Source organism: Mesoplodon bidens (assembly GCF_964165515.1).
Source record: "Mesoplodon bidens genome assembly, contig: HAP1_SCAFFOLD_96, whole genome shotgun sequence".
NCBI lineage: Eukaryota > Metazoa > Chordata > Mammalia > Artiodactyla > Ziphiidae > Mesoplodon > Mesoplodon bidens.
The window spans coordinates 274,154-286,947 of NW_027671845.1; the positions used below are offsets into that span (position 1 = coordinate 274,154).

Consider the following 12,794-nt stretch of genomic DNA (forward strand, 5'->3'; position numbering starts at 1 on the left):
GAGAGTCCGCCTGCCGATGCAGGGGACACGGGTTCGTGCCCCGGTCTGGGAAGATCCCACATGCCGCGGAGTGGCTGGGCCCTTGAGCCATGGCCGCTGGGCCTGCGCGTCTGGAGCCTGTGCTCCGCAACGGGAGAGGCCACAACAGTGAGAGGCCCACGTACCACAAAGAAAAAATAAATAAATAAATAAAAAACTAAAGAGACAGGACAACTAAATGCAACATGCGACACTGGGCTGATCCTTTCATTATGAAGGACATGATTGGGATAATTGACAAAACTTGAAAGGGGTCTGAGGATTAGTAGCTCTGTAGTCATGTGTCAGTGTTAATTTCCTGATTTTCATGATTATAGTTGGATATATGTTTGTAGGAAATACTAGAGGATTTGGGGGAGACATTGCATTGTGTTGGCAACTACTCTCAAATGGTTTGGGAAATAAATTATTTTTATTGTCATTTCAACCTTTCTTTAATTTTCGAGATTGTTAAAAGAAGTCAAACAAAGGAGAAGACCCCTGAGTCAGGTAACCCTCCTTTTCCTGGCGACTCCCATAGTTAAAAGCTCAGTTTACAATGGTGGTCAGTTTTGCAGTCTATTTGTGCTAATTTCTGTTACTAACAACATAGCATCTTATTTTCTATTTGAGGTTTTTGGATTTTTCCTAATTATGCTTTTGCTTTTTATTCTATCAAATGTCTATGAATTTGATAAAGTCCTCGGTATTAACACAAAATCAGTAAGATTCATAAAAATAAAAATAAGTTCTTGGAGAAATTTATAAATTTCTACCTGCATTCAAATTGGAGTAAGTTGGCAAGAAATTTATAAGGGGAAAATACTATAAGGAGCACTCCCATTCAGAAACTCAAAATGGTTGCACGTGTTTATCCTGTAAGAGGTCTGTGATGAAACAGCAGGATGAAGGCTGTATGTCCAAACTTAAATGCAATCTTTTAAATCACCTTTCATGTCAGGCCATGTAAGAACTGGGCAATTCAAGAAGTAAATTAGAACAATTCTTATTTTCAATAATTTCTTAGGTCAACACTTAGAATAATGAAAAACTTATCTTTAACTCCAAGAAATCTGGACAGTTATTAAAGCAAATGTGTTGTCCTACTGGCCTACACCTGGTTATAAACAGCAGTACGACTTCAGAAAACCCTGGACACTGAGTGGACTTTCTAAATATAGCTTTTTCTTTCTATAAAGGTGTTTTACAAGAATGCTATCTTTTGTGAAAATGTGGCCTTTATAAAGGGTACACTAAGGTCTGTGACTTTTAGACCTAGAAAAGATTTGAAATATTTTCTTAGCCTGGGAATCCACATTTTAGAGGCATAGAAAGAGAAACCCAATGAAATTAAATATTTTGCCCACCATCAAATGGCAAACAAGCAGTAACGACAGCACTCAAGCCTCTGTCTTCTAAATCCATTGAATGCAGCATAAATAGATTGCAATAACTGCTGATTTTCATTGTCCTCAACACTACATTTCTTCTGTGCCTTATCCCTTTTCTTTTAAGAGGGATGACAACATTATCTGCAAACTTTATCTATAACTATTTTTTTTTAATTTTGCTGTTTAGTAACTCATTTTTGAAAAATTCTGTTTCTATGTTGAAAATGTGTAAGGACATTTACCTTCTTTCTTGAAACACCTTTGCCTGCATTTATCACATTTTATTTTGAACTATTGTGTAGCAATAAGTACAAAAGCGCGTCTAGTAGAAGAGATAATGTCAGAGGCAACAAGGTGTGTGTATGGGGGGGGTCGGGGTTAGAGTTGACATACCTTAAGGGAGATGAGGAGAGAGGGAAGAGAATAGAAATTTTATTTATTGGAAAAAATATGATGGCAAGTTAGAGAATTTTGGCTAAACTTAATACAATATAGCTTTCCTTAACTTAAATTCCGGGTTAACTTCCACTGTTTACATTGCCACAGACTAGGGAATAAACAAAGCAAAAAGATTTTTGGTACCACCATTTTGTGTTAATTTCATAAAGATTTCTACAAGACTTTTTAAAAATAAATTGAAAAACGAAAGTCTTGTCTTTAGCTTATTTTCCCTGTGTGCTTGCACTTTAATAAGTTGATAAATGATATTTAAACTCAATAGTTATGATTAATTCTGTCCCACAATTTTTAAAAGCACTGGGGATTGTGTGCGCGTGCATGCGCGCACCTTTACAACCAGTAAAACAAAGTTCTTGATCAAAAAATTATTATCACTTAGACTATTGAATAAAATCAGATATGATAGAGGGGCGAGCTGTTGATAGGTTTAAAAGTCACCCTAGGTGATTAATTCATGCAGCAGTGTTGCACGTTTCTCTTTAGATGAAGCACTTAGAAGTATAACCAAGCTTGGCTCTAATTTCATATCTGAGACCTGTTTTATTTAGAGTTCTTTGGCAAGTGCTTGCTCTGTGTTTTTATAGTCTTTGGTTGTGCTATAAAAATGTCAAAATTATGAATTAACAGATATGCAAAAGTGAAATCCTAGAAGATAGGATAAACATGAAGTCCTCTAATTATCACTCAAATAAGTTTGGTTGACACAGAACTGGGAATCAGATAAAGACATTAATAATTCATAATGCTGAAGTTAAAATCTTCTAGTTACAGTACAAAAGAAATCCTAATTTGTACCACAAGGTAATGAATTCAGTACTTTTCATTTGTTAAATATTTGCTTATTACCCTGCACCGTGCATATAACACTGTTGCCAAATTTGGAGGGCAAACAGGAAAAACAGACACTCTCTACCCTCAAGTTGTTTATACTGCAGTCAGTGAAATTTCTCTACTTTGAGATCTTTTAATTCCTCAGTTCATTGTAACATCTTCTTCAGATGAATTGTTTTTTGTTTGTTAAAACCAATGTTTAGCACTTTAAATAGTTTCTTCAATGTTCCTGATGGTGAAATAGAGTCATCATGCTAATTTCCAATACTAATTATAGAGTTGATAGGAGAAATGCTCAAGATTGATAGTAAAGTGATTTCGATAATCTACAAAATGTCTTGAGGTTTCCCAGATAACAACTTGTCTCCCAGACAAAAATGCACTTATTATTGATATTCCAAGCTTATAAAAATGTTTGTACTTTAATCATATAGCGATTTTACAACATCTTTTCATTCACATTTTAAGATATTTTGTTCAGTAGATTATCTCATTTTGAAACTATTTATATATACATACTATGTAAATATTAGTATATATTTCTCAATGACTAGATTAGTGCTTTCTTAACTACTTAAATTTGTTTAATTCATATTGTTGTTCTTCAGCATTTCTTTTACTCACTGGAGCCTATCCCACTGACTTCAAAAAGCCTGAAAACTCTGAAAATCCCATTTAAAGTAACTGTATGGAAAATCGTTAAAATAACATATAATGGTAGAGAAGAAGTGTATTTAACATTGTGCTGAGATTATTCCATTAATAAAGAGATTAATCAATAATTCTAACATTCAGACATATAATAAAAATGAAAAACAATCATAATACTGAGCAATGACATTTTCAATAAAGGGAGATATTGAATATTGTATAGGAAACGAGAATCTGCAAAGCAGATAAGTTGGCAATGATTATACATATATTTAAAATACGTTGAAACAGTCATAGACAGTTTTTCTTTTTGGATGGAAAGAGGCATATTGAAGTGTTCAAGCACTACTTCAATTGGAATAGATATTTAGACACTATACAGAAAACACATGATTGCAGAAGAGCAGATATTAGCAGGTGTGTGAATGTGTATGTCTTTAATTAATGCATTTTCTTTTATTCAAAAAGGAGGAGAATGCCAAATTTACTTTAAAGGTGGCATTGTGATATGTTAAAGTTCCATTCTTAGACTTTTGCTGCTGTTACTGTTCCTTTAGTATTCACCAAAGAGTACCGTCCTGTCATTTATCCAAGTTAGAAATCTAGAAGCAATCCTGGGATTCTCATTATAGGGTCCCCTACCTTCATGCTCCCCCCTCAAGAAGTAACAAATTCTTGGCTCTCCTATATAGGAAAGCTCTCTCCAATGTACGCCTGCTCTGTAACTCTCCGGGTCTCGGCGCGCGGCTGGGAGAGCCGCCCCCGCCGCCCCGCATCCCCTCGGCTCAAGATCAACGGGCCGCCCGCGCCGCCGCCGCCGCCCAAGTCGGTCTCTCACTCGCCCAGGGCGCGCGCCCGGGCGGGGTGTGCGCAGCCAACTCGGTCCAAGCGGGGGAGGGGAGGACATGGGGCGAGGGGGACGCCACCCAAGTGGTCTGGGGTTCGGACCCAGCTAGGCGAAACGCGCCGGGAATCGATGACGGCTGGGGAAACTCGGGCAAACCTTTCTTGGGGAGTCACCCCTCCGACACCCCACCGCCCAGGCGCTGCAACGGAGGGTGAGCAGAGGGTGAGCGGAGGCTGGGGGAGCTCAAACTTGCGAGAGCTGGAGGAGGCGTCGGGCAGGCGGCTGTCGCCCGAGCGCTGCGCCTGCGGGGGGAGGGGAGGCGGCTGCTGGGAGGGAGGGGGAGGAGGAAGAGGAGGGAACCAGGGAGGGGGCACGCGTTGGGATCGCGGCGCGCGGCGTCAGACGGAGCCTGGGCTCCCAGCGGCGAGGTGAGGCGGAGCTACGCTCCTTGCTGAACGCGAACCGAGCTCGGCGGCAGCGGGGAAGACGCGCCGGAGCCCAGGCCGCGACCGAGAGCGGGAGCGAGGCGGCAGCGGCGGCGGAGGGGGAGCCCGCAAGCTGCCGGGCGGGGAGCCCAAGCCGCGCTGTCGCCGCGCAGGGAAGACTTGGCCAACACACTCACACACACACGTTCACACACCCAGCCCGAGCTGGCGCTCGCGGCTAATCGTCAACATGGCGCTGGGGCTCCTGCCCGAGCGCGCGGCTGTCGCCACCTGCCCGGAAGCTTTGAGCCCGCCCCGCCCGGCCCCGCCCCCGCCCCCACCCGGCCCAGAGCCCACCCCTCGGCGGGGCCGACCGCAGCAGACAGCGAGAGAGGCGAGCGGGTTGCGGGCAGCGGGGGACGGCAAACTTTGCTGTTCGCCGCGCTTCCCCGGCCCGGCCCCTTCTCCCATCGCGAACGTCGCCACCCCACTTTCCTCCAACCCCGCACACCTCTCCCCACCCACCCCACCTCCTGTCGCTCCTCCTCGCCGCCTCGACTCTGCTCCGGGGAAAACTTCAAAGCGCCGGATCGCAGGCTCCCTGCTTACTCCCCGGCTGGGGATTTCAGGTCAGTGCCCGGAACACCTTTCCCCGCGGAGGCCGCGCGGGCTGGCGGCCGTGCGTGCGGCGGGCTGCAGTCGGCCCCCTCCCTCGGGGCCCAGACTAGCGGCGGGTGGCTCTTCTGACTCTCGCGTACCCCTCGAAGCTTGTGCCTCGCGCTTCACTTTGGCTGCTTTGCTCGCTTTCGTTTTTATTTCCTAGCTGTAAGTTATTAAAAATGCAGCCAACCTAAGCGGCCCGGCGTGGGCTTCGGGGAGGGAGGGGCGCGGCGGGGGCGGACTGCCGCCCCCCTGGGGGCTGGGAGGAGAGCAGGGAGTTCGCGGAGTGGAAGTTTGCAGGCAGTGTGTGCCTGTGTGCGCGGGAGCGCGGTCGTCGCTGAGTGCCGCGAGTCGGGCGTGGGGGGCGGGGGGGTGAGCTGGGCTGGAAGTTGGGAAGCTCGGCTCGTCGTTAGCTCGCTAGCAGGAAAGGGAGGGCGGCGGGTTCCCGTCTGCTTTCTTTTTCGACTCGGGAAAGAACTGTAAAAACCCCCAGCCGCCGCTGCCTCGTCTCGCCTCTCCGGGGGCAGCTCGTTCTTGCTCGTGGAACGACGGCGTGTGCGTGCGCGAGGGTGTGTGTGGCGGGCGCCCCGAGCCGAGCTCGACCTGGCCGCCGCTGCCGCGCGACTCGTGAGGGGAGTCCCGGTTTTTTGTTGTTTTGGCTTTCTTTGGCTTGCTCCAAAGCGTGAATCACGTGGATTAAAAAAAAAAATACTAGGAAATGGAGCAGAGCGAGGGGTTCCGACTCTGCCAGCCAGCCAGTCAGGTCAGACGCTTTGTTTTGTAAATGTTCTTTTAAAATTGTAATCTGCCACCCTGGTCCACCCCCACCTTCCCCGCGACGTCGTGGGGTTGGTTTTAAGTTGTGAGACCCCAGGGGTGGGGGTAGATCGTGCGGGGGCGGGGCGGCGGCGGGCGGGGGGGCGAGACCTGGGTCCTCCTCTGGGTAGCGTGGAGTCTGGTGGAAAGCCCTGTAGGTCGTGTGCGAGTCTGCGGCCGGAGGAAGTTGGTCCCACTCGGAGGGCGTGCGGCGCAGAGGCTGAGGGCGAAGAGGAACTTGCGCACCCGGGCGCGATCCTCGGCCGAGGCGGGGAGGGCGAGGCGCCGCTGCGCCTTGGGGCCCGCGCTCGGAGCAGGCGGGCGGCTGCGCTGCAGAGCCTCCGCCAACTAGGGGGCTCGGGGCGGCGGCGACGTGCTCCTGCTGTTTACCAAGCAAGCCCCGGGGCGCCGTGTGCGGAGTAGGGCGGCTCGAGGCACGCGTGGTCCCGGCGGGCTTCGCGCCGCCTGCACTCTCGAGTGGGCACGTCCCCGGGTCCCTGAGACGGCTGAGCCTGGCCTCGTGTAGGCCGAAGCCGGGGCGAGGCTTAATTTGCAGTTAATGAATCTTTTCCAGAAGTCCGCGATCTCCAGCTAGAGGCTGTGAGTGCCCGCGCGCGAGGGCGCGCGCCGCCGGCGTCTAAAGGGTTGGGGGGTTGCGGGGATGGAAGAGCGAAGGAGGGGGAAGGGTTATGTGTATTTAAAAACAAACCTTAAAAAAAGAAACCAGCGCGCTTCAAATAGGTATTCGTACAGCCTCTTGTGTCTAGAGTAGACAGCTCAGGGTTTTAGCTGCTTTTTTGTTTGTTTGTTTTTTTCTTTTTTTGAGAGAAGGCCAGAGGAGGGGTAGTGGTATTTGCTTCTAGGGGTAGTCTCTGGAGAAAAATCCGTAAAATGACTTAGGAATAAAAACGAGGAGGAAATGGCCCACCCCAGAAGGTGGTGGGTGGTGAACGCAGACAGACTTGGGTATTTGTAGCCATGTGACACTTGCTGTGGCACTGGAAACGGACACCGCGGGCCGAAATTAATCCTTAGGAGGTGTTGGATTCGGTTTGGCCAACAGAATTGCTTGTGTGGAAGGCATTTTAATTGTCGGCCTCTGAGACTCCTGTACGTGGACACTTGGAAAACACATTTGCTTCTCGACCCTTCCCACTCCACCCCCGACCCGTTATCTGGTCTGGGCTTTGCAGTGTCGGTTCCCGTGTTTATTATGGGCATGATTTCACCGCGAGGAGGAAGCGGGGAGATGGCGGTGATTAATATGCCGTCCAGGTTTAATCCGAGGCTGGCCTTTAGTGTGCGGGTTTACGCCGTCACTCACCGGGATTGCCTGGGGTAGTGGGGGGGGGCGCGGGGCTCGGGCGCCAGGCGCTCCGCGGGCAGGTCGGGGTTGGGGCTCGGACGGCCCCAGCGCTGTGCTTTGAGGCACTGTCACCAGTAGGTGACTGAGAGTTAATTAGGAAGTGTTCTCCGGATCAATGGGCCGCACAGCTTATTAGCGATTCTCTCCAGCCCTTTGCAGGGCCGGCCGGGCCTGTGCCTCCCACACAGGCCGGGACCCCGCGGCCCGGGCTGCGGAGAGCGCCTCTGGGAAGTGGGGAGGGATGGGCGGCGAGGGGCGACCGGGAGGTGAGTGTAACTTGGCCGGGCGGCGCGTTGCGTGCGGCGCCTCGAGGCCCGCGCAGCCCGCTCTTTCTTCCTGCTCTCGGTCGCCTCGACTGTGTCTTTAACTCGCTCCCGCTCGCGTCGCTGCCTGGCTGCTCCTCCCCGCCTCCCTTGCCTATCTCTTGTTCTCTAAGCACGACGCCTGTGCTCCCCGCCCAGTTTGGGATTAGACAAGATAAAAATCGGACTGCCCAGCGCGCAGAGCTGTGACTGTGCCCCGGCAGCCGGGCTGGCGGGAGCGCTGTGGGCCGGGGCCGGGGCGGACCCGCTGTGCGCTCGGGGCAGCCCGAGCCCGTAGAGTCCCACCCCGACCCTGCAGGCGCGGTCACGCTCCAGCGTTCTGTCTGTCTGGGGGCGGGCCGCGGAGGCGGCGGCAGACTCCCGTGAGCGAGCGAGCCTTTGGGCCCAGCGACCAGGGTGGAGGCAAGGCTGCGAGGGTTTCTCTTAACCCTTTAAAGACGATAGGGAGAGTGGGGGTGGGGAGTGTAGTAGCAATTCCTGGAGGCAAAGTAGCCCCCTGGGGAGAGGAGGCGGGAGTCTGGGCTTAGGGTTTTCCTTTCTCTTCTGTGTATGCAATCTCACATCCTGGTACATTGGGCTCGATTCTTCGAGGAACCAAACGCAGCTGCTAGGTGATCTAATTTGACCCGATACTTCTCAATGGGGAAGGTGTGAACACACACAGTGGGCACCCTCACTTAAGGAAGTGAGTTGGGGAGATGCAGAGGTTAGACCTTACCGTTCCCAGCGGCCCAGTATGTGAAGGTCTGCTCAGAGCTTTAGTCAGTGGGGCCTCTGACCGAGAGTGTTGCCTACCAAAGACCCAAGCCTGAAATGCCTGTCCACTGCGTACAGGTATGCGTCGGAGAGAGCAAAGGGGTCCTTGAGTTGTCTATGTAAATAAAAACACTTTTAACCATGAACTTGTGGAGAGTTCAAATAAGATATGTGCAGGGAGGCAGCCTCCAAACAGGAGTTGGACAGCGATGTGTACAAGATCGATCATTTGTATACACATCCATGGGGTCAACATTGAATGGGTCTAAAAATTTAATACAACTCTGCAGGCATTGGTCTCGTTCTTTCCCTGAGGTAGACCCCTGAGGTAGGTGGGTTACCCTATAGAGAAATGAATCATTAGTCACATTCCTCTCTCCTTCCCCCTCCTCTTCCTTTTAGGGTTTGTAGTCTTAGGGGATCCTCTAGTTACATTAAACTGCAACCCCATATTGGTCTGGGAACGAGCCCCATTATAGGCAAAGCAAGAATGTAAGTCGTGGGGAGGTGTACGTGTTAGACAGGAATGCACAGATTAAGATGTGCGCCTGAATGACATGTGCTGAGACAAATCAAGACACTTGGGCTCTGGTGCCCACATGGAACAAGAGATAGAGAAGAGAGAAAGAACTGGCCGCGAGGAATGTAAACATGGGTATGCAAATACTGAGACCTAGAGCGAGCTCCTAGGAGAAAATCCCAGACTTTGTTGAGCTGGCAACTGGAGCAGAATTTCTGTAAGTTCGTTCGAGAGACAAAAGCCCATTTAAAGGTGTGAAGAGGGTCACCTGGAAACACAAAAAGCATTCACATGCATACATCCATGCTTAGATACACAGGCTGAACGACAAAAACTCCTCAGTGCCTGATGAAGATTTTCCTGCCCGGTGAGACAGAGCAGGGCACGGAAGTGTGGGCCACACAACCACATTCGCACACTCATTCACTGGGAAATACTGTGTCTTCGGCTAGAGGGAAACTGAGGGCGACGGTGCCTAGCTAAGGGTGGATGGCCCTTGGTTACTAAGATTGCTTCTGGTTATAGTTTCTTCCCATCTGGAGTGGGGAAGAGAGTATGTCTTGAGCAGGTAGGAGGATTTCTGAAAGATTTTTGAGTTCTGGACCCTGAGAGGATGGATGGTGGAGGAAAAAGGAGTAGCTTTGCATTCTGGGTCGGAAGCAAGGGATGTTGCGCTCCTCTAAGCCCTGTTTGCTAAGGTGGCGCAGGGCCTAGTGAACTGAGAGAGACTGAACCGAAAGAAGTACGAAGCTCGGCCTCTGGGCGGAATCAAGGGGAGGTATGCTTACTTTCCCTTTTTTTTTTCCCCCTTGAGGAGACCGTGCGGGGACGGCCAGCGTAGAGAGGATTAGCAGGCGCCTCTGTGACCCCAGACGCGCGCGTAAACTCGGCTTGGGTTTGGTTTGCGCGTGGCGTCGGTTTGCCGCGGTCCTTCTTTGTCTGAGCCCAGCCGGGAATTCCAGCTTTTATTGGGAAGACAGCACTCGGGTGGAGCCCGCGCTGGGTTGGGCACGACAGCCGGGGCTGGGCAGGAGGCTCGCCGGCCTCCGAGCCGCCCGAACCCCAGGACGGTCCTCGGGAGTGCCCAGCGGCCCCGGCAATGCCACCTCGGTGGTTTCCTCGAGGGCGGCGGGCCCAGCAGACCCAGCCCGGCGGGGCGTGGGGCCTCACGGGTCCACTTGGGCCGCCGTACCGCCCCTCTCCCCGCTGGCCCCACCGCTCCCCCGCCAGCCCCACCGCTCCCCCGCCAGCCCGAGGCCGAAAGGAGCTCTGAAGGCCCTCTGTTAAGCTCCAGGGTCACACCCGTACCCTGGGGGCCGCGCAGGGGCGGGAGGACCTTCTCCTGGCTGGAGGCCTCCAGCCCTCGGCTCACACGGTTTGGGCCTGGAGGGGCCTCGCCCAGGCAGGGGAGGGGAGGCCTATCCCGACCAGGCTGCCTCGCCCGAGTGAACGGCTGGCAGGATTCCGTCTGTTTGCAAGGCTGGCTGCGCTGCCGGGGCCTGGATGGTGGCGCTGGCTTGAGAAGCAGCCGGGGCAGGAGTGGAAGGTCTTCTCAGGCCACCCCCGTGGCAGCCAAGCCGCCTGTGCCCCGAGCACTTGGCCGGGGACGTCTCCCCAACCTCCAGCCCGGCCCGTCGGCTTTCGCTGGTTGCCCGCCATGTGTTCCTCCGGAAGGGATAGCTGACTTTCTGTTGGATGGGAATTAACCAATGAGCTTCCCCCCACCCCCGCAACGTTTCTGTAGCAGGCCCCCTTTCCCAGCGCAGGCTCATTTCCGCCGGCCCCTATTCGAGGGTGTTGGAATTGGGTGGGGGCGTCCCCGCACTTTGTTATTTCTTAGAACCATGTCTCCCCGGCCAGCCATCGCCCCTCAGCACCCATGGGCTCCGGCGCCCCGTGATTAGACTAGCGGGGAAGTCCGCTAGGAGAAGATCCTGACAGCATTAAATAGAATTTGATCTAAAAGACAGTTTCCAGTATAATCTCGTTATGCATCACAGACTCCCGGTGTTATTTTGTGGAAGGCGGACAATGATCAATTGACATTGACCCGGGGCCGGGCGAGCTTTTAGATGGTAATTGCCATATTGATTTGCATGCAAAAAGGAGACCTGCTAAAGTTAAAGACCGGAAGCTAAATGAAACTAAATTTATTGTCTAGGTGCAAACCAGAGGAACTACTGGGGGGAAGAGGGTGAGTGAAGTCAGGGTGCCAGGGGCAGAGCAGGTGAGAGGCCCAAGAGCTCCGGGAGGTCACAGATTTGGGAGCGATCTTTGCCCTGGTGATTTCAAAACGTGAGGAGCGGGCTTGTTTAGGGTATGGGGACCCAGCAGGGAAAAGTTATAAACAGGCACTATTGCATTGAAGGCACTGGGATCTTTTAATGCTAATAGTAACTGCGAGGGGGGAGGAGAGGTTTATAGGGTTATAGGGGTCTTCCTGCACCATTTCCGGCACCCCCCATTTCTGTTGTTCTACCCGAGCGCTTATAACCGTGCCAAGGGCACCCAAATTCTTGCATCTGAAGAGTTACATTTTTTTTTAAAGACAGGCCTTAAACTTTCCCCGCCCCCCTCCCCCCCCCCCGCGAGTAGGGGGCGGTTCTGCATGCCGCTGCGGGCAGACCTAGACGTTTGGAGGCTGCGGGAGTTCCTCCCCGGACGCAGCAGCAGCAGCCCCAGACTCGGCCGGACGCCGATCGCTTTGGGAAGCGGCTCGTTCCAGGTGGCCCAAGTGGCGGGGGCGGGGGAGGGTCTGCCGGGGCCAGGGACTCACGGTGCCGGGGGTGGGGGGATCACCTCCCTGGAGGTTGGAAGGGCCTGCACGGAGGGTGTGGAGGAGGGAAGGCGGGGGCTGGAAATCCTGTCCCAATCGGCGGTGATCGCCAAGGCCGGAAAGTTTAAAAAAGAGAGAAAGCCACTGGCTGCAAGCCAGGGGCTGCCGGGCCGCCGGGGCGTGTTTGGCTGACTAGAGGGGTGAGGACCCGGCTCCGCCATCGCCTCGGTCCCTCCCGCTGCGGAGGCCCTGGCTTGTCCCAGGCGCTCCTGGAGCCATTTCACGCATCCGGAGCCTCGGCCACTGGAGGAGCCACCCGCCCGGGGCCGGGAAGCCGCAGGGGCGGCTGAGTGTCCGGCGCTCCTGCCCGTTCCCCTTCCCACCGAGCTGAGCTGGAGACGGCCCTGGGTCGTGGAGCCTGTGGCGTCTGTGGCATCGGGTGTGGATGGTTCCCGGAGCTTCTGAAAGCCCGGGGCAGACCAGGAAATTGAAGATGGGGTGGGGAGGGGATGTTGAGCGCTGACCCTGCGCTGCTGGGATGAGAAGTTCTGGAGAGGAGAGAGAACCCCAACCTCCGGCTTGTCTCGGGACTTGGCTTTTTGTGGGGACCCCCAGGAGTCCAGGAGGGTCCAGCATCTTGCAAGCCGCTTCCCCCTCAGTTGCCTCCCCAGCCCACTTTGGTCCCTGGGTTTTTCATTAAAGTCCTAGGAAAGGTAGATGTAGGCAGTCTTTCCAAAGGGCTTTTGCTCTGTCTAGATAATTTGATTGATTGCTTTATGTGGCAAAACTAGTGTGGCAAGCCTTCTTGTAGTTCCAGGTGTCAGCACTTTTTCCAGAGACCTAAGAGTAGCACCCACCTCCCACTGCCTGTTCTGGGCTCCTGGAGGAGGGGAAAGTGGAGCCTTGTTGGGAATCCCTGGCCTCACAGCAGGGTGTTCCAGTGTAGGGAGATGGG

At 52.8% G+C, this 12,794-nt stretch overlaps 1 protein-coding gene and 1 pseudogene across 2 annotated transcripts in view; both read left to right on the top strand.

The window, feature by feature from the left end:
- LOC308610912 (centrosomal protein of 78 kDa-like) overlaps nt 1-12,794 on the top strand; it is a 460,151-nt pseudogene that overhangs the window by 182,039 nt on the left and 265,318 nt on the right. The gene's annotated exons all lie outside the window — the stretch shown is intronic.
- Nucleotides 1-12,794, top strand: part of LOC308610924 (BCL-6 corepressor-like) — a 210,054-nt gene that overhangs the window by 181,780 nt on the left and 15,480 nt on the right. The window contains exon 2 of the mRNA XM_081259907.1: nt 5,017-5,251. The gene's annotated coding sequence lies outside the window, so the exon portion shown is untranslated. The remainder of the gene's footprint in view (nt 1-5,016; nt 5,252-12,794) is intronic.